Below are 22,535 nucleotides of genomic sequence, written 5' to 3' on the forward strand. Positions count from 1 at the left end.
CTGTGTATAATATCATGTCTTGACAAACTGTGACCATTTAACTTCTTCCTTACAAATTTGGATACCTTTTATCTCTTTGTGTTGTCTGACTGTCATGGCTGGCACCACCAGTACTATGTTGAATAAAAGTGGTGAGGGTGGGCATCCATGTCTTGTTCCTGATGTTAGAGGGAGAATTTTCAGCTTTTTGCTGTTAAGTATGATACTTGCTGTGATTTTGTCATATATAGCCTTTATATGTTGAGGTACATACCCTCTATATCCATTTTGCTCAGAGTTTTTACCATGAATGGATGTTGAATCTTGTCAAATGCTTTTTCAGCATTTATTGATATGATCATGTGATTTTGTCCTTCTTTTTGTTGATGTGGTGTGTGATATTGATTAATTGATGAATATTATACCATCCTTGCATCCCTGGGATAAATCCCACTTGGTCATGATGGATGATCTTTTTGATGTATTTTTGAATTTGGTTTGCTAATATTTTGCTGAGGATTTTTGCATCTATGTTCATCAGGGATATTGGTCTATAATTTTCTTTTTTTGTGTGGTGTCTTTGTCTGGTTTTGGTATTAGAGTGATGCTAGCCTCAAAGAATGAGTTTGGATGTATTCCCTCATCTTCTACTTTTTGGAATGCTTTATGTTCTTCATGTAATTGTAGATTAATGATACTAAAATAAAAAAATTAAAAGAAAAAAGAAGGATGGGTATTACCTCTTCCTTAAATGATTGATAAAATTCAGTCCTGAAGCCATCTGGGCCAGAGATTTTGTTTTTATGTAGTTTTTTGATAACCAATTTGATTTCACTGCTGGTAATTGGTCTGTTTAGATTTTCTGTTTCTTCCTGGGTCAGCCTTGGAAGGTTGTAGTCTTCTAAAAACTTGTCTATTTATTCTAGGTTGTCCAATTTATTGGCATATAGTTTTCCATAGTATTCTCTAATAATTATTTGTATTTCTGTGGTATCCATTGTGATTATTCCTTTTTCATTTCTGATTCTGTTTATGTGTGTAGACTCTCTTTTTTTCTTGATATGTCTATGTAAGGTTTTATCTCTCTTGGTTATTTTCTCAAAGAACCAGCTCTTGGTTTTACTGATTCTTTCCCTTGCTTTATTACTCTCAATTTTATTTATTTCTGCTGTGATCTTTATTATGTGCCTCCTTCTACTGACTTTAGGCTCCATTTGTTCTTCTTTTTCTTGTTTCTTTAATTGTGAGTTTAGACTGCTTAGCTCATATTGTCCTTGTCTCTTGAGGTAAGCCTGTATTGCTATTTATTTTCCTCTTAGACCTGCCTTCACTTCATCCCACAGGTTTTGAGATGTTGAGTTGTTGTTTTCATTTGTCTCCATATATTGCTTGATCTCTGTTTTAATTTGGTCATTGATTCATTGACTATTTGGAAGCATGTTATTAAGCCTCCATGTGTTTGTTTACTTTTTTATTTTCTTTGAGTAATTCATTGCTAGTTTTGTATCAATGTGGTCTGAGAAGCTGCTTGATACAATTTCAATCCTTCTGAATTTATTGAGGCTCTTTTTGTGGCATTGTGTGTGATCTATTCTGGGAAATGTTCCATGTACACTTGAGAAGAATGTGTATCCTGCTGCTTTTGGGTGGAATGTTCTGTATATATCTCTTAGGCCCATCTGTTTTAATGTATTTTTTGGTGCCTCTGTTCTCTTAGTTATTTTCTGTCTCATTGATCTGTTGGTGTGAGTGGTGTGTTAAACTCTCCTAAAATGAATGCATTATGTACTATGTCTCCCCTTTAACTCTGTTAGTATTTGTTTTACATATTTTGGTGCTCCTATATTGGATGCATAGATATTTTTAATGGTTATATTCTCCTCCATCATTACATAATGATCCCTTTATCATTATGTAATGGCCTTCTTTGTCTCTTGTTACTTTCTTTGTTTTGAAATCTATTTTGTGTGATAAAAGTAGTGATACTCCTACTTTTCTCTCACTGTTATTTGCATCAACCACCTTTTTCCATCCCTTCACTTTTAGTCTGTGTATATCCTTGTGTCTGAGATGTGTCTCTTGTAGAAAGTGTACAGATGGGTCTTGTTTTTTTATCCATTCAGTGACTCTATGTCTTTTGATTGGTGCATTCAGTCCATCTACATTTAAGGTGATTATTGAAAGATATATACTTATTGCCATTGTTGGCTTAAATTTGTTAAGGTGATTATTGATAGATATCTACTTATTACCACTGTAGGCTTTAAAGGTTCAAGGACAGCTTCCTTATTTTCTAATGGTCTATCTTAAATCACTGATTACTCTAAAACACAATCTAGAGGTAATTTTCCCCCATTCTTCTTCTTTTTCCTCCTCCATACTTTATATATTAGGTGTCATAGTCTGCACTTTTTGTGTATCCCTTAACTGATTTTATGAGTAGTTGATTTAATTTTGTACTTGCTTGATAATTAATTGGTCTACTACCTTTACTGAGGGTTTATTTTCTCTGGCAACAGCTATTTAGCCTTAGGAACATTTCCATCTACAGCAGTTTCTTCAACATATCCTGTAGGGCTGGCTTAGTGGTGGTGAATTCCTTCAACTTTTGTTTATCTGAAAATTGTTTAATCCCTGCTTCAAATTTAAATGATAATATTGCCAGGTAGAGTATTCTTGTTTGGAGGCCCTTCTGTTTCATTACATTAAATATGTCATTCCCTTCTGGCCTGTAAGGTTTCTGATGAGAAGTTTGATGATAGCCTGATGGGGTTTCCTTTATGAGTGATCTTTTGTCTCTCTCTGGCTGCTTTCAGTACTCTCTTCTTGTCCTTGATCATTGCCATTTTGATTATATGTCTTGGTGGTTTTTTCCTAGGGTTCCTTTTGTTGGGTGATCTCTGTGTTTCCATGACCTGAGTGTCTATTTCCTTCCCCAGACAGGGGACATTTTTGACAATTATTTCCTCAAAGAGACTTTCTATCCCATTGCCTCCTTCCTCAGCTGCTGGTACCCCTATTATGCAAATATTGTTCCATTTGGATTGTTCACACAGCTCTCTTATTATTTTTTTCATTTCTAGGGATCCTTTTTTCTGTTTTTTGGTTTCATTGTTTTCTTGCTCCCTATTTTCCAAATCATTAACAACTTCCCCAACCTGTGAAAACCTCCTATTAAAACCCTTTATTGTATGTTTCATTTTGGATACTGTATTCTTCAGCTGTGAGTGACTCTTCTGCAGGTCATCTATCTTTTCGTTGAGGTCCTCCCTGAGACCTTGAATATTTTTCTGTAGATCTATGAGCAAGTTTATGACTTTTACTTTGAAATCTTTATCAAGATGATTGGTGATTTCCATTTCAATCAGCCCTTTTTCTGGTGTTTTGTCTTGTAGTTTTGTTTGTACCAAATTCCTCTGCTTCTTCATTTTTTTAGGGTTTCCTATGGAATAATAGCTTTTCGGTGGAGGCGCCCTCTAGTGCTCAGAAACTCAAATTCCTGTGCATGAGCTCCACCTATTGGCATGCGGTGGGTGGGGCACCTTTCTGTCTGACTTGTAGTGATGTAATTTCAGTGGGCTGTGTGGGACATCAGCTAATAGCATGAGCAGGGAGAAAACTCCAGTTGGCCACTGAAGTTGCACACAGAGCCAGCCTCCACCAGGCTGCAGCAATGGTGGGGGCCACAGGTGAGTGGCAACTGCCAGGAGGAAGGAGCTCCTGGGACTAGCTCCCACATACAGTTCCCCAGCTGGGCTGAAATGGGCTGAGAAAGCTGGGAGGGTCTCCCTCTGCCTTCCCAGCCTCAATGCCTGCTTCTGCTACCAGGTCACGTGAGCCAACGGCAGGCTTTACATGCAGGGAGGAGCCTCTGTGCTGCACTGCTGAAGCTGCTGCGGGTGGAGCCACCCTCCACTCAGCCTGCAGTAATGGCAGGGGCTGCAGGAGTGTGGGACCAGCGACTGCTTGGAGAAAGGAGCTCCTGGGGCTGGCTGCCACAGGCAGTTCCCTGGCTGGCCTGAAACAAGGCCAAGAAAGCTGAGAGGGTCTCCCTCTGCTCTGCCTGGTCAGGTGGGCTGACTGCAAGCCACGTGCTGCATGGGGAAGACTCCAAGTTGCATTGTTAATGAGGGGGATGGAGTGTCGGAGGCTCCTGAGAGTTCCTAATCTGTTGGGCCGAGGGCAGACTGGGGAGGTATTGTCCACCTGCCCCTTCTCCTGAGCAGAGCTCTGGGTAACCATTGCCCCTCTGGTGCCTCTCTCGCTGCTGGGAAGGCTTTCAGACTGCCCACTTTTTTTTGTCTTGGTGGGCAGGTACAGCATACCTGTTCTCCAAATGCAGGTGGAATCTCAGCCTCACTGAGTGTTCTACTTGTATTTGTTGTCCAGACACACTAATCACTAGAGCACCATGTAATGTGGGAACATGTTTTCAGAGAAAATCTCTAGGGTCAGGTGTTCAGACGTCCTGGGCTCCTACTCCCTCCCAGCTCCATTCCCTTCCTCCCACCTTTGGGGTTGGGTTGGCGGAGGGCTTGGGTTCCACCAAATCTCGGCTTTGCTACTTTACCCTTTTCTGTGAAGTCGTCCCTTCTTCCCCAGATGTAGGTAGTCAGTTCTGCAGTCTTCAGGTCGTTTTCAGGTTTAGTTGTATTTGCTGTATTTCTGTGTTCTATGTGATTTTGGGACGAGGTTTCTGCCTTGCCTTCCTACACTGCCATCTTTTTCCCAGAATTCCCCATGGTAATATTTAAATGTTCCCTTTCCTCATATCCAAGACAATCTTGTTTTCAAATGTCCTAATTTTTATAATATTTAGAAGTATTTTAAGATGAATAAGCAAGGCCTGGATTTTTAGAGAGATAACCTGGGCTTTGAATTTTTTTAAACTCTCCATCCCTGATGCTGTAAAGACTCAGTTTGCATAACAAGGACTGATATATTCATCTACCTATGTTGAAATAATGTTTCTTTTCCCCTGTGTACATTTAGCTTAGGGAAGAAAGCCTAAAAATTTGAATCAGTTTCCAGTTTCACCAAAAATACTGTTATAGTTATTAAACCCTTCTAAACATATAGTCGACATTTCACCTGGAACAAATGATAAATATTTCTGGCAGTATTATGAACAACCCCATGGACTCAAGATGTATCTTAAAAAGGGGATGCAAAGGATATTCACAAAATCTAGAATTAGTCCTAAAGATAACCAAAGGAAGAACCAACAACTTGCATGTGCCAGGCAGGCACAAGGAAATGAGCAAGAAGGCAAAATGTATTGTAATGTCCCTGGATTCTCTAAAGAAGGGGTATCATGAAATTCCATTTCCCTCTTCTGTCAGCCCCAGAATATCAGCCTTTTGTTGATCTTTTGCAGAAAAGTCAACCAGAACTTTTATCAATTGTTTCTTCCTTAATAGGGCTGTGAATAGTCACTAATTTTTTTAACTCCTCTCTAAATTTGGTAGGATTTTCTGAAAGTAGACGTTAAAGGGCTTTAAGGTATCTACTATTATCCAGGAGACATGAAAATTATTTTTCCTCAGTAGAAAGCCTAGGTTACATTTGAAAAGCATGTTGCATAGGAATGCCTGAAACTGGTAGCACCTGATTACAGACCCCTGGAAGATGTGAGCAAAGTAAACCTTAGTGCCAGTCTCAGATACTTATTAAATTTGTTAGGTAGAAAGATAAACATCAGCAGCCAGGGAAGGGGAAGATAAGGTTCAATGAAAAATTGCCCAGTTACCGGGTCCCACATGAAGACAACAAAGGTTTTCCAGGGAAATTACTTTCTTGCTTATTGGCACCAGGGCAAACCAGTCCAAACCAGATCACAATGAAGTTGCAATCAAATAAAACTAAGGAAGATGGCGGTGTGAGTAGGACGGCAGAAATCTCTTCCCAAAACCGTATATATTTTTGAAAAGACAGTGAATTACAACTAATCCTAAAAGAGAGACCAGAAGATACAGTACAACAACCAGGCTCCATCTACATCTGCAAGAACCTAACATCTCATGAAAAGGGGAAGATACAAACCCATGACCCGGCGGGACCTAAGCACTCACCCCACCCCAGCTCACCACTGGGAGGAAAAGAATTAGAGTGGGGAGGGAGAAGAAGCACAGGACTGCTAAATAACCAGCCCTAGTAATCTGCACCAGGATAACAGACACAGATTGCATGGTGTACTACATATTAGAAAAGCAGAAAAGTAAAATCTGAGATGGAGACTGTGAGCAGGTCCCCACAGCCACCTAGCCTGGGACAAAAGAAAAGTGGACACTTTAAAAATCTGAAAGGGACAAGGGTTTAACAGACAAACAAAATTTTCCTGGCAAACACAACCCAGCAGGGTGGGAATCTTAAGGAACGTCAGGCACCCTAACCCCCAGGATGGCAAAGCAGCTCTGAAGCCCCTCACAGCAATAAGCAGCCTGCTGTTCATTCAACCCTGCCAGTGCTGCAAGCAAACCAGCTGACCTGCCACTTCTGTGGACCAGCGAGGGAGCTGCCCTGCCCACAGCAACCACACAGAGTCTTCTCCCAGTGCAGAGATTACCCAGACAGACCCAGAGGCTGCCACCAACACAAAGCTGCCAGACACAGGCAGAGGAAGCTGATGCAAGGTCTAGAAGTCACAAAGGGGCACTGTTCTCACAGGAAAACACACCCTGCAGTCTGCAAACATCCGCAGTGCCCTAGGTTATGCCAAGTACCAACCCACGCATGGCAGCTCAGGACATTAACTCAGAGACTGCTATCTGTGTGCGGGTAACTGGCAAGATGACCAGCAAGCAGGAAGGGACTTTGATCTCCCAGCTGACACATGTGCCACCTGCCGGTGATCACTTCTATCATGATGAAAAGATGAAGAAACTGGTCCAGTCAAAAATCACTCAAACAATCCCAGAGAGAGGGCCTGTTGAGATAGGCATAGCCAATCTTCCTGAAAAAGAATTCATAATGAAAGGCATAACCATGCTGATGGACCTGCAGAGAAATATGCAAGAGCTAAGGGATGAAGTCTGTAGAGATATAACAGAAATATAAAAAAATCAATAGGAAGACTTAAGAGCAGATTGGAATGAGGTGTAAGAGACTGTTAATTGAAAAGAAATCAGAGAACAGGAATACAGAGAAGCTGAGGCAGAGAGAAAGTAAAAGATCTCTACCAATGAAAGAATATTAAGAGAACTGTGGGACCAATCCAAACAGAACAATATTCACATTATAGGGTAATGAGAAGAAGAAGAGAGAAAAAGGGATAGAAAGTTTCTTTGAAAAATAATTGCTGAAAACTTCCCCAAGCTAGGAGGGGAAACAGTCTCTCAGACCATGAAAGCCCACAAATCTCCCAACAAAAGGAACCAAGGAGGACAACACCAAGGCATATAATAATTAAAATGGCAAAGACCAAAGAAAAGGACAGGGTATTAAAAGCAGCCAGAGAGAGAAAAAAGATTACCTACAAAGGAAAACACATCAGGCTATCAGACTTCTCAACAGAAACCTCACAGGCCAGAAGAGAATGGCATGATATATTTAATGCAATGAAACACAAGGGCCTTGAATCAAGCATATTGTCTCCAACAAGATTATCATTTAAACTTGAAGGGGCAGTTAAATAATTTCCAGATAAGCAACAGTTGAGGGATTTTACCTCCCACAAACTACTTTTACAGGGTATTTTAAAGGGACTGCTGTAGATGGAAGTAACCTAAGGCTAAATAGATGTTATCAGAGAAAATAAAATCACAGCAAAGAAAGCAGACCAACTAAAGGCAAAAAATAAAACCAGCTATCGACAAAAGCAGTCAAGCAAAACACAGAAGAGTACAGAATAAACCACCTAACATATAAAGAGTGGAGAGGGAATAATAAGAAGGGAGAGAAATAAAGAATCATCAGACTGTGCTTATAATAGTGTAATAAGTGAGTTACATTTAGATGGTTAGAAAGTTAAGAAGCTACCCTTGAACCTCTGGTAACCATGAATCCAAAGCCTGCAATGGCAATAAGTATGTATCTATCAATAATCACACTAACTGTAAATGGGCTGAATGCACCAACCAAAAGACACAGAGTAATAGAATGCATAAATAAGAAAGACCCGTCTATATGCTGCTTACGAGAGACTCACCTCAAACCAAAAGACATACATAGACTAAAAGAGAAGGGATAGAAAAAGATATTTCATGCAAACAATAGGGAGAAAAAGCAGGTGTTGCAGTACCAGTATCAGACAAAATAGACTTCAAAACAAAGAAAGTAAATAGACATAAAGAAGGACATTACATAATGATAAAGGGGTCAGTTCAACACCAGGGTATAACCATTATAAATATATAAGCACCCAATATAGGAGCACCGACATATGTGAAACAAATACTAACAAAATTAAAGGAGGAAATAGAATGCAATGCATTCATTTTGGGAGACATCAACACACCACTCACTCCAAAGGACAGACCCGCCAGACAGAAAATAAGTAAGGACACAGAGGCACTGAACAACACACTAGAACATATGGACCTCACAGACATCTACAGAACTCTACAACCAAAAGCAACAGATACACATTCTTCTCAAGTACACATGGAACATTTTCAAGAATAGATCATATACTAGGCCACAAAAAGACCCTCAGTAAATTCAGAAACATCAAAATTTTACCAACCAGTTTCTCAGAATACAAAGGTATGAAACTAGCAATAAATTATGAAAAGAAAATAAAAAACCCCACAAACACATGGAGGCTTAACAACATGCTCCTAAATAATCAATGGATCAATGACCAAACTAAAATGGAGATCAAGCAATATATGGAGACAAATGACAAAAACAGTACCAATCCTCAATGTTTGTGGGATGCAGTGAAGGCAGTTCTGAGAGAAAAGTATACAGCAATCCAGGCCTATTTAAAGAAGGAAGAACAATCCCAAATGAATTGTCTAAAGTCACAATTACTGAAATTGGAAAAAGAAGAACAAATGAGGCCCAAAGTCAGCAGAATGAGGGACATAATAAAGATCAGAGAAGAAATAAATAAGATTAAGAAGAATAAAACAATAGAAAAAATCAATGAAACCAAGAGCTGGTTCTTTGAGAAAATCAACAAAATAGATAAGCCCTTAGCCAGACGTTTTAAGAGAAAAAGAGAATCTACACACATAAACAGAATCAGAAATGAGAAAGGAAAAATCATGATGGACCTCACAGAAACACAAAGAATTATTAGAGAATATTATGAAAATCTATATGCCAACAAGCTGGAAAACCTAGAAGAAATGGACAACTTCCTAGAAAAATACAACCTTCCAAGACTGACCAAGGAAGAAACAGAAAATGTGCACAGACCAATTACCAGCAATGAAATTGAATTGGTAATCAAAAACCTACCCAAGAACAAAAGCACGGGCCAGATGGATTCACCAATGAATTTTATCAGACATTTAGAGAAGACATAATACCCATTCTCCTTAAAGTTTTCAAAAAAATAGAAGGGGAGGGAACACTTCCAAACTCATTCTATGAAGCCAGAATCAATCTAATACCAAAACCAGGCAAAGACCCCACCAAAAAAGAAAACTACAGACCAATGTCCCTGATGAACATACATGCAAAAATACTCAACAAAATATTAGCAAACCTAATTCAAAAATACATCAAGAGGATCATACGCCATGATCAAGTGGGATTCATCCCAGGGATGCTAGGATAGTACAACATTCGAAAATCCATCAACATCATCCACCACATCAACAAAATGAAGGACAAAAACCACATGATCATCTCCATAGATGCTGAAAAAGCCTTCGACAAAATTCAACATCCACTCATGATAAAATCTCAAAGAAATGGGTATAGAGGGCAAGTACCTCAACATAATAAAGGCCATATATGATAAACCCACAGCCAACAACATACTTAACAGTGAGAAGCTAAAAGCTTTTCCTCTAAGATTGGGAAAAATACAGGGATGCCCACTCTCCCCACTGTTATTCAACATAGTACTGGAGGTCCTAGCCATGGAAATTAGACAAAACAAAGAAATACAGGGCATCCAGATTGGTAAAGAAGATGTCAGAATGTCACTATTTGCAGATGACATGATATTGTACATAAAAAGTCCTAAAGAATCCACTCCAAAACTACTAGAACTAATATCCAAATTCAGCAAAGTTGCAGGATACAAAATTAATACACAGAAATCTGTGGCTTTCCTATACACTAACAATGAACTAGCAGAAAGAGAAATCAGGAAAACAATTTCATTCACAATTGTGTCAAAAAGAGTAAAATACCTAGGAATAATCCTAACCAAGGAAGTGAATGACCTATACCCTGAAAACTACAAGACACTCTTAAGAGAAGTTAAAGAGGACACTAACAAATGGAAACTCATCCCACGATCTTGCCTAGTAAGAATTAATATCGTCAAAACGGCCATCCTGCCCAAAGCAATATACAGATTCCATGCAATCCCTATCAAATTACCAACAGCATTCTTCAAGGAACTGAAACAAATAGTTCTAAAATTCATATGGAAACACCAAAGACCCCGAATAGCCAAAGCAATCCTGGGAAGGAAGAATAAAGTAGGGGGGGATCTCGCTTCCCAACTTCAAGCTCTACTACAAAGCCACAGTAATCAAGACAATTTGGTATTGGCACAAGAACAGAGCCACAGACCAGTGGAACAGAATAGAGAGTCCAGATATTAACCCAAACATTTATGGTCAATTAATATACAATAAAAGAGCCATTGACATACAGTGGGGAAATGACAGCCTCTTCAACAACTGGTGTTGGCAAAACTGGAGAGCTACATGTAAGAGAATGAAACTGGATCATTGTCTAACCCAATATGCTAAACTAAATTCAAAATGGATCAAAGACCTGAATGTAAGTCATGAAACCATAAAACTCTTAGAAAAAAACATAGGCAAAATCTCTTGGACATAAACATGAGCAACTTCTTCATGAACATATCTCCCCAGGCAAGGAAAAGAAAAGCAAAAATGAACAAGTGGGACTATATCAAGCTGAAAAGCTTCTGTACAGCAAAGGACACCATCAATGCAACAAAAAGGCATCCTACTGTATGGGAGAATATATTCATAAATGACAGATCCGATAAAGGCTTGACATCCAAAATATATAAAGAGCTCATGCACCTCAACAAATATAAAGCAAATAATCCAATTAAAAAGTGGGCACAGGATCTGGACAAACACCTCTCCAAAGAAGAAATTCAGATGGTCAGCAGACACATGGAAAGATGCTCCACATTACTAATCATCAGAGAAATGCAAATTGAAACCACAATGAGATATCACCTCACACCTGTTAGGATGGCCAACATCCAAAAAACAAACAACAACAACAACTGTTGATGAGGTTTTGGAGAAAGGGGAACCCTCCTACACTGCTGGTGGGAATGTAAATTAGTTCAACCATTGTGGAAAGCACTAAAGGTTCCTCAAAAAACTCAAAATAGAAATACCATTTGACCCAGGAATTCCACTCATAGAAATTTACCCTAAGAATGCAGCAGCCCAGTTTGAAAAAGACATATGCACCCCTATGTTTATCACAGCACTATTTACAATAGCCAAGAAATGGAAGCAACCTAAGTGTCCATCAATAGATGAATGGATAAAGAAGTTGTGTACCTATACACAATTGTATATTATTCAGCCTTAAGAAGAAAACAAATCCTACCATTTGCAACAACATGGATGGGGCTAGAGGGTATTATGGTCAGTGAAATAGCCAGGTGGAGAAGGACAAGTGCCAAATGATTTCACTCATATGTGGAGTATAAGAACAAAGAAAAAAACTGAAGATACAAAACAGCAGGAGACTCACTGAACCCACGAATGGACTAGCAGTCACCAAAGGGAAAAGGACTGGGGAGGATGGGTGGTAAGGGAGGGACAAGGGAGAAAAAGGGGCAGTATGATTAGCAGACATAATGTAGGAGGGGGCACGGGGCGGGCTGTACAACACAGAGAAGACAAGTAGTGATTCTATAGCATCTTACTACGCTGAGGGACAGTGACTGTAATGGGGTATGTGGGGGGGACTTGGTGATGGGGGCAGTCTAGTAAACATAATGTTCCTCATGTAATTGTTGATTAGTGATTCCAAAATTAAAAAAATCTGTTGGTGGTAGAGACAGGGAGCTCATCCTTACAGCCCCTCCTGTGCCTCAGTATCAGGAAATTCCACCTAAGCTAACTGTTCCCATTCCTAAAGTTTCAGTAATGGCCCAATCCATTTTAAATGCAAGAGGGACATATTGATGCTTTCTCACTGCCTATCACAGCATATGCATTTCCTGTTGCTGTACAACAAATACCTGCCAATGATCAATATCCTCAGGGATATCAAAAGTTTGAATATACTCCTTTATCTTTTAAAGTTATAAGTACTTGAAAGAAGTAGTGACTATGTATGGGATACAATCTAATTATGTTAAAGGGCTGTTACAAGTATTAAGTCAAGAATACTGCTTAATCCATTATGACTGGGGTATGTTAGCTAGAACAGTGGCCTTTAACAAAAGAGAAGCTTCAAGCATTAGAGCAATTAATACAAGAACAGCTGTCTGCTGGATTGTTTTTTCACCATTCCATTACAACCTTGTGATTGTGAGAAATTTGCTTTCACTATTCCATCTCCCAATAATTATAAACCTACTGCTAGGTATCAATGGAAAGTTCTGCCTCAAGGAATGTTAAATAGCCCTACATTATGCCAGTACTTTGTTAATCAACCTTTAAAAAAATTAAGGAAGAGATTTCCTGATTCCTTAATTATTCTTTATATCAATGATATTTTAATTGCTCATAAAAATTTGCCCACTTTACAAAACCTCTATGAGCAAGCTGTTGCAGAATTAACTGCTTACAGTCTTATTATTGCTTCTGAAAAGGTACAGGACAGTACTCCATATAATTATTTAGGAAAAATCCTTCCACAAAAGTTCAAATCAGGAGAGGCAGTCTCAGGATTCTAAATGATTTTCAGAAGCTCTTAGGTGATATCAATTGGCTTTGCCCTTCATTAGGAATTCCAAACTATTCACTCAAGCATTTATTTAATACTTTAATGGGGCATTCTGAATTAAATAATCCCAGACAATTGTCACCTCAAGCTGAAAAAGAATTAGAATGGATAGAAGAACATATGAGAAATAGTTATTTAGATCACATTGATACACACACAATATGATGTTGAGTTATTAGTATTCCCTTCTGAGCATTCCCTACTGGTATGGGAAAAAGGAAAAATTTCAGAATGGATATTTTTTACCACATAAGGCATCAAAGAAATTACTTACATAGATAAAATTTGTCAGTTAATTATTCATGGGTGCTTACGATTGCGTGCCTTAATTGCATTAGACTCTTCTCAAATTGTTGTTCCTCTTACTAACACCCAAATAGCTGAGAACTGGAAATTAAATGATAACTGGTAAATAGCCTTTGCCAATTACATAGGAACTATCAGTAATCATTTTCCAAAAGCAAACGTATTCAATTTCTTAAAAAACTCAGTGGATTTGTACTGACATTATTAAAACTCATCCTATCTCAAAAGCTGATACTTATTATACAGGTGCTAATAAGGAAGGCAAAGCAGGATATAGTGCAAAAACTACAAAAATTGTCCAAATTTCTTATCAATCAGTACAAAAGCCTGAATTGTATGCCATTATTATATTATTACAAGATGTTACAAGTCCCCTTAATATTGTTACTGACTCACAATGTGTTGAATATATAGTAAAACATATTTACTCTGTTACTGTATTTGAAGATGGCACTGAATTGTATCAATTATTTTGTACTTTGCAACAATCATCGTATGATAGACATCATGATCTTTATATTACTCATATCCAAGCACATATCTCCCTCCCTGGACCAATGACCAAAGCTAATGAACATATTGATAAATTACTTGTTGGATCCCTATTGACTGCTAAGGCATGGCATGAACAAACTCATGTTGACAGAAAAGGTTTACAAGTTAAATTTCACCTCACTAGAGAACAGGCTCAAGATATCATTTACCAACGCCCTCAGTGTACTCAAATCCAAAGTAAACCTTACACCCCAGGGGTCAACCCAAGACAATTGCACCCTAATGAACTGTGGCAGATGGATGTCACCCATATTCCCGAGTTTGGGAAATCCTATGCTGATTGCTCAACTGATACATATTCTGGGTTTAGATGAGTTTCTGCGTTATCAGGAGAAACAGCTGATAATGTGATTCAACATTTACTTGAAGCTTTTAATATCATGGGATTGCCAGCTAAAATTAAAAAAGATAATGCCCCTAGTTATCTTTTGGCAAAATTACAAAAGTTTCTTTCCCAGTGGGATATTAAGCATGTTACTGGGATTCCAGATAACTCCCAGGGACTGGCAATTACTGAAAGACATAATTGTACATTAAAAGAGATGTTGCTTAAACAAAAAGGGGGATGTGGTGGCATAGAAACTCCCTGTATGAGAATACATAGGGCATTATTTACCATGAATTTTTTAAATTTAAGTGATACAGGTTCATCAGCAGCCAACAGACATTGGGTACAGGAAAGTGCCTGGAAATAAATCAGCCTGTTTTTTATAAAAATGACATGGGAGAATGGGAATCAGGGATGGTTCAGAGGTGGGGTCAAGCGTATGCTTGTGTCATTACAGAAACAGGAGAAACTGTGTGGATCTTGGCTAAAAAGATAAAACCCAGAAAATGAATAAAAGGCCTGGAGTTGATGTTGAACCTCCCATTGATGAGATGAGAACCATGACTATTGGAAGGTGCAGAGTTCGAGCTCCATTACCAAGAACTCGGAAAGTGAATCCCCCAACATGGGGACAACTAAAAAAGATGACACAGGAAGTTGAGAAGATTGTACAACAGACTGGACAGGCGTGCAGCGCTTCAAATTTGTTTCTGGCTATGATTGCTGTGGTCACCATGAGGGTAAGTTCTGCCATTGCCACTAATTATTCATACTGTGCTTACATTCCTATTCATTGGCTCTCTGAAATGGTCCCAATATATGTTAATGATTCTAATTGGACTCCTGGTCCTTATGACACTTGTGGCTCCTTAAGGCCAGGAGAAGAGGACATGAAAATTGAGAATCATACAGTGGGAGTAGAGGGGATACCCATTTGTACTGAACGTGAAAACCACTGCTTGAAAATACAACCAGCTGCATGGCTATCCATTGTTAAAAATGATACCTATAAAGAATCAAAGCAAAAATTATTCCTTCTTCAAGCATTTGGATTCCACAAAATAATTAATACAAATGACATAACAGATCATTCCCCTGATTTGCCCATCTGCACCCAGCCAACAGCTATGAAAACCAGTGAATGGGTGCACTGGATGAATTGCCGAGGAGAAATAGGTTGGGTTTTACTTAATACTTCCTATGGAAGCATCATTGATTGGAGCCCTCAAGGTTCCACCCAGACCAGAGGACAGGGGCATGACCTGAGATGGCATAAATATATTAATGACACAAATTACACCATTTATACATTTTCTAATTGGACCATTTTTTGGCATGGAGGTGGAATGTCTCCTCCGGCCCCACGTTTACTTTTCGGTCCCTGCAGTATCACTTATGTAAAATTCCCTCTGCTCTATGGGGACTCACAGCTTGGAAAGGCCATGTTTGGAATAATAGTTTTACAAAAAATAGTCAACTGAGTTTTACAAGAAATGAAAGTCATTACATTACAGCCTGTGTCAGATTGCCCTTTTTAATTATGATTGGTCACACAGCGTGGAGTTCGTCCAGATATTCCATCTCCTGTGTAAATTGTTCATGCTATACTTGTATTAACAACTCTGTTCCTTTTTCCACAAAAGATAGTCTTTGTATTCTTCAGACTAGAACGGGTCTCTGGCTTCCAGTTTAACTACCCTGAAAGTGGCAAGATTCTCCAAGCCTGATGCTTCTCCAATGTACTATTGACAATCTTTGGAAAAGAACTAAACGAATGATTGGATTAATCATTGCAGCTGTTCTGGGAATCATAGCTATAACGGCAGCTGCCGTGACCGCTGGAGTTGCACTTCAGCAAAGTATTCAGACTGTGGACTTTGTTAATAATTGGCATTCTTATTCGTCGAAATTGTGGTCCACCTAAGACAAATAGATAGTGAAATTAATGCACAGTTGACTGATTTGCAACAAGCAGTTCTTATGCTAGGAGATCAAATTGTTAGTTTGCAACATCAAATTTCTATGAAATGTGATTGGACTACAACCAGGTTTTGTGTTGCTCTTGTTCCTTATAATTATACTTAATTTCCATGGAACAATCTTAAAAGGCATTTGTTAAATCATGGCAATATGACTCAAGAAATATTAGACCTTCAACAGCATATTACTGATACTTTCCAGGAACAATTACAGGTATTAAGTGGGTCTAATTTACTGGAAAGTATTGCAGAAGGAATAAATAATTTGAACCCAATCCAACACTTAAAAATATTTAGTGGTTTCACTGCTACACTTACAATAATTGTATTATGTTTGTTATTTGTGTTTTGTATAGTCTGGAGAAGAGCTGCCCGAAAACATCAACGTGCTCAGCAGCAATCAGCAATCTTCTCACTAATGCTACAAAAGATGCAAGCTAAACAAAAAGGGGGAAATGTAGATACCCCAGCAGTTAACCTTGCTGTAATTTAGTTCCTGCTTAAATTTAATCTATAGCCGAAACTAATCTGAGAAGAACAATAGGTGCTGCGTCTTGGAATCTGGTGCGAGTCCTGAGCAGTGTTACAAGGACTGCAAACAGTTCTCGGGATCCTTTCTGAGGCAAACCCAGGTAAGGAACACACCGTGAGACTCACCTGGCTGGATGACTTGATGAGACAGACATAAGAGAAACTGTTAAGAGGTGATTAGCTTGCAATTGTTTAGACTCACATGGCCAAATGACTTAACGAGACATAAGAGAAACTTTAAGAGGTGATTAGTTTGCAATTGTTTAAGTTGATGAAAAAACTCATCCTATAATCATTAATCGATGCCTGTCTTTTTACTTGCTGTAACTTAAAAGTGCAGGGGAGCGCTGACTTGGTGCTTAGTGTCCAAGGAAGTCTAAGCCCTCTGCATTAAACGTCATTCTGACTCGGTTTCTCATTTTCACGGTCCCCGACTGCAACAATATTATCTCACTTATATGTGGAATCTTAGAAAGCCAACCTCTTAGACACAGAGTAGATTGGTGGTTGCCATGAGCTACAGGGTGGTAGAAATGCATGATATCCATCAAAGGCTAACAAACTTCTAATTAGAAGATGAATAAATTCTGGAGATCTAATACTCAGCACTGTGATTATAGTTAATGATACTGTATTAGATACTTGAAAGTTACGAATAGAGATCTTAAATGTTCTCACTGCAAAAAAAAATAGTATATTATGTGATGGAGGTATCAGCTAATGCTATGGTGGTAATATTTTTGCAATATATAAGTGTATTTAATCAACACATTGTACACCTTGAATTTACATAGTTATGTGTCAATTTTATCTCAATAAAGCTGGGAAAAAACTTCACTGAATTATAAATTTTAAATGTCAATTTTATGGCATGTGAATTGGATCTCAATAAAGGTGTTATAAATTTTTTAACAATTAAAAGGCAAATCTGTTAGAAAATTGACAAAAAGTTGATGCCGGGGCTCTTATTTGCAGAGGCGAAGAATGAACTTAGCAAACAGTCAAGGTAGGAGAGCCAGTGAGACTTTTATTGAGAGATACAGTGATAGGACAGACAGAGCTCCTGGCATGAGCCAGGAGGGGACAAGAGAGCCCGTAGTGGTGCCTTGTCTAGGGGATTTATAAGCGGTTGAGAGACAAAGAGCTAGGGATGTAGATCCACCAGATGGTCTCTAAATGTTTATCTTTAAAGAGACACTAAGTTTCTTATCAGTTTTCCAGACTATTTTTCAGAGTTAACATAAGAAATTTACTGCTTTGATCCTTTTTCAGAATAGCAGTTTCTTGGTTTGGGAGTATATCAGTCAAGGCTACTTGTTTTGCTTTGAAGCTGAGCTGAGTTATTGACTTGATTAGGGCTGGAGGAGGAAAAGCAGCATCTGGGCTTTTTAGCAGGCTGAAGTAAATTTTACAATAGCTTCGTTTAATTGACACGAAGAAGACATGGGCTATGTTGAGGTACTTTCTTACCTGGGGGATGTTCAAACATTCTAGGCTAAGTTACTCCTGGGTTTTTAGTTTTAACTAAGTTTCACTGAAGAATGCTTATATTCCTAGTTTGATATATTACTTTAGAGAATTAATGTGACTCTGACTTTGCTTAATTGTTTAATATGGAGTTTTGGTAGGGGTCTTTTTCCAGAGGCCTTCACCCTACTCTTACTACACCCATGGTCCCTGTCTCAGAGTCTGAATAGATATTTCTTCCAAGAAGATGTACAAAAGGCTACTGTACATGAAAATCTGCTGCACATCATTAGCCATCAGGGAAATTCAAATCAAACCACGAAGAGAAAAGACTTCTTACCCACTATGGAGGTTATTCTCTAAAGAGGCAGATAATACAAGTGTTGGTAAAAGTGTGGAGAAATTGAAACTCTCATACATTGCTGGTGGGAATATAGAATTGTGCAGTCACTTTGAAAGAATCTAGCAGTTTCTCAAAAGCTAAACAGAGTTACCATTATGGCCCAGTATTTCTACTCCTAGATATATATTCAAGAAAAATGAAAACATATGTCCATGCAAAAACATGTGCATGAGTTATCACTATGAGCATTACTCATAATAGCCAAAAAGTGGAAACAATTCAAATTCCGTTAACTAATGAATAGATAAGTGAAATATGATATATCCATACAACTGAATATTATTTGGAAGTAAGAAATAATGAAGTACTGATACATGGCCATAGCATGGGTTAAGCTTGAAAATGTTATGCTAAGTGTGATAAAATATTTTATGATTCCATTTATATGAAATATCCAGAATAGGCAAATCTATAGGTAGTAAGTGATTGCCTAGGGCTGAGAGGGCAGATAGAGTTGGATGGAAATGGAGAGTAACTGCTAATGGGTTGGGGTGTTTTGGGGGGGATGATAAAAATATTCTAAAGTTGGCTATAGTAATCTAATTGTTACGTTTTCGAAGATGCTAAATACCATTGAACTGCATCCCCTAAATGAGTGAATTGTATACTATTTTACTTATATCTCAATAAAGCATTAAGAAAAAAATAGATAATCTTTATTTCTTCTTGAATAAGCTTTGGTAGTTTGTGTCTTTCTTGGAATTTATTCATTATGTCTAAGTTTTCACTGTATTTCATTTTGGAAAGAAATGTGTTCAATGTTTTCAAGCTGCTGAGTCGTCTTTTGGAGTGTCTAATTGGCTGCTTATCCTATCTAGTGTATTTTTCATCACAGGCCTTGTACTTTAACCTTGAGAAGTTTGATTTGGGTCTTTTATACACCTTATGTGTATCTCATTACATGTTCATGCTTGCCTTTGCTTTTTTGGAATATAACTATTATAACTCTATTAATGTCCCTCTCTATTAACTCTATCATCTATGTCATTTTGGGGTTGATTTTTGTTTGATTTTTCTCCTCTATATGCATGCTAGTTTTCTGTTTGCTTGCCAAATATGGTGAATTTTACCTTTTTGGCTGCTGGTATTTTTGTCTTATAAATATAATACATCTTTGTTTTGGAATGGAGTTAGGTTACCTGGAAACAGTTTGATTCTTTCAAACTTATTTTTAATTTTTCTTAGGATGGACGTAGCAGAATTTATTCTATATTGAATTTGGCCTCACTAACGTGGTGGTACCCTTTTGAGTACTCTGCTCAATGCACTGCTTATTACAAAATTTTTCCATCCAATACATTGGAAATATGAAATATCCCCAGGTGAAGGTAATTGTTTTATGTGTTTCTGTATTGTGATTCTTTGCCCAGCCTCCAATGGTTTCCTCCCATGCATGCACACAGAGGTGAACTCTCAGAGTTTGAGACTACAAAAACTTGTATATGGATATTCATAGCAAGTTTATTTGTACTAGCCAATAGCCAAAAACCTGGAGATAAACCAAATGTCCATTAACAGGGGCATAGATAATTGAATTGTAGTGTATCCATACAATGGAATACCACTCAATATTAAAAAGGGAATAAATTATTCATAGACACTGAGAAAAGACTGGTGGTTAAGACAGGGGAAGGCATTGGGGTGGGTGGTGAAATAGGTGAAGGGGATAAAGAGGCAAAGTTCTCAATCATAATATAACTTAGTCACAGTGATGAAAGTACAGCATAGAAAATATGGTCAATAGTTCTGTAATATCTTTCTATGTTAACAGAGAGTAACTACACTAGTTGGGGTGAACATTGAATAATGTATATAACTGTTGAATCACTATGCTGCATACTTGAAGCCAATACAATATTGTATATCAACTATACTTCAATAAAAAATATATTACAAAAAGGAATACATTATTTGTGTATATGGCAACATAAATGAATCTGAATATATGCTGCCTAAATGAAGCCAGACAAAAAGTGTTCAAAGAGTATGAGTATATTTATATAAAATTCTGGAAAATAAGCATGAGTCTTTACTTGACACAGACAGCAAATCACTGCCTGGTGATGGAGGCGCAGAGAGAGCAGGATGGATTTCAAAGGGGCACAGGGATACTTTTGGTTGTGATGGATATTGTATCAACCAGGGTTCCACTTGAAAAACAAAACCAGTAGATGATAGATGATTGGTAGTTATTGAGGATATAAATATATTAATAATTAATTATACACATATATATGCAAATATATGTACTTAATTTATATATATAAATTTTTGGATAGGAATTGGCTTGCACAATTGGGTGGGCTGGCCAGGCAAGTCTGAAATCCACAAGACAGTCAGTAAGGAAGGGCAGGCTCAAACTCATGGGCAGGAGCAGATGTTGCAGCCCATAAGTCAGATTCCTTCTTCCCTAGGGAAACATCAGTTTTTGTCTTAAGATCTGTCAACTGACTGGATGAGGCTCACCCAGATCTTCAAGAATGAGCTCCTTTATACTGAATCAACTGATTGCAGATGTTAATTACATTTATAAAATACCTTCACAACAACACTTAGGTTAGTGTTAGATTGAATAACTCTAATATTAGATAGAGATCTGATAGCCCAGCCCAGCTGATACATTGTTTTGTGCCCGTCTCATCCTATGGATAGTCAGTGTTGTAGTTGGACTGGTCCTTGTGGTTCTTACTATGATTGCAAGGAACCCTCAGTAATAACCACCAGGCAACTTTGAATAAAACAACAAAGTTAATTATTCCAAGTTCTGGAGGGTAAATGGCCTACTTGGAGGCACACAGCAAGGACATCAGGGAAAAGATAGATACTGACGGCCTGACGTTCTGTTTTCTTTGGGATGGTGGGGAGCTAGAGTTTCACGAGTTCACTCTTTAATGGTGAATTTAAAACATAAGAGTTGGAATTAAAGGGCAGGAAGGAAAAGACAAACAACAAGTGGCTGAATGGTCAGTTATCTGAGTCAACCAGATCTCTAAAACAAAGGAAATATGGGAGTGATGGTGGGCCTGGTTCTTTATCTAGTCGTGTGGCTGTCAATGTGCTTTTTCGAGATGGCCATCTTTGAAGAGGATGCCATCAAAGCTTAAGTTAGATACTTGCATTACAAAAAAGAAACCAACTGTCAGGGATTATGCTACCCACATGAAACTAACCATCACAGTCTATACCTTCTTAACTTGACAACCATACATATCTCCTTAAATTATACTTAATCTCCAAATAAAGACAGTCACAAAGTCATACTTCTAGCTAACATGATACAGTTATCCTGTGTACTACTGAAAAGATGTTAACACTTTCCTCCAGAAGGGAATGCAAATTCCTTGGGTGATGTTCACTTTCTTGACATTCTGTAACTTAAATTTTGTGATACAAAGTTAACTATTATTAATACATCTTATGTTAGATGATAAGATGATAAAGAGGGGAGAGAAAGTATTTGATATATATGCACAAACACATCTGTAACAAATTAAGAATGAAATATGCATAACAATTACAGTTTTATTTCTATAACTGGTCATGTGATTGTATTTGGTATTTATAATTACTTTCTTCTATGATCCATTTCTATTCCCTTTTCCCTCTGAAAGCATGTCAGTTGGTCATATTTATTTGCCTGATGGGTTGATCAAAACTTCATTCCTAAATGTTCTGGGTCATGAGCAGTTCTGTCTGAACTGGGTTGTTGTAGTTTCCCATTGACTTTGATCATAGGACATCATAATACTAAGAGATGCTGTAAAGGATCTCCTGTATTCCAGACACTCTTGCTCACCTCCACTGTGTAGTAGCAGCCTAATTTTTCCACTGGTAATTATAATCAATCACCTTAGCAAGTACAGTAACTACTTTCTTTATCTGTTAATTCAGAGGCATGAAGAGCCCA

At 38.0% G+C, this 22,535-nt stretch overlaps 1 long non-coding RNA gene across 1 annotated transcript; it reads left to right on the top strand.

The window, feature by feature from the left end:
- The first annotated feature begins 3,426 nt into the window (after positions 1 to 3,426).
- Positions 3,427 to 17,578, top strand: LOC118933434 (uncharacterized). The gene is made up of 3 exons (XR_005033114.2): positions 3,427 to 3,508; positions 14,706 to 14,988; positions 16,584 to 17,578. It is a non-coding gene; the product is annotated as an uncharacterized LOC118933434 (long non-coding RNA).
- Positions 17,579 to 22,535: the final 4,957 nt, after the last annotated feature.

The sequence above is a fragment of the Manis pentadactyla genome, chromosome X (assembly GCF_030020395.1).
Source record: "Manis pentadactyla isolate mManPen7 chromosome X, mManPen7.hap1, whole genome shotgun sequence".
Taxonomy (NCBI): Eukaryota; Metazoa; Chordata; class Mammalia; order Pholidota; family Manidae; genus Manis; species Manis pentadactyla.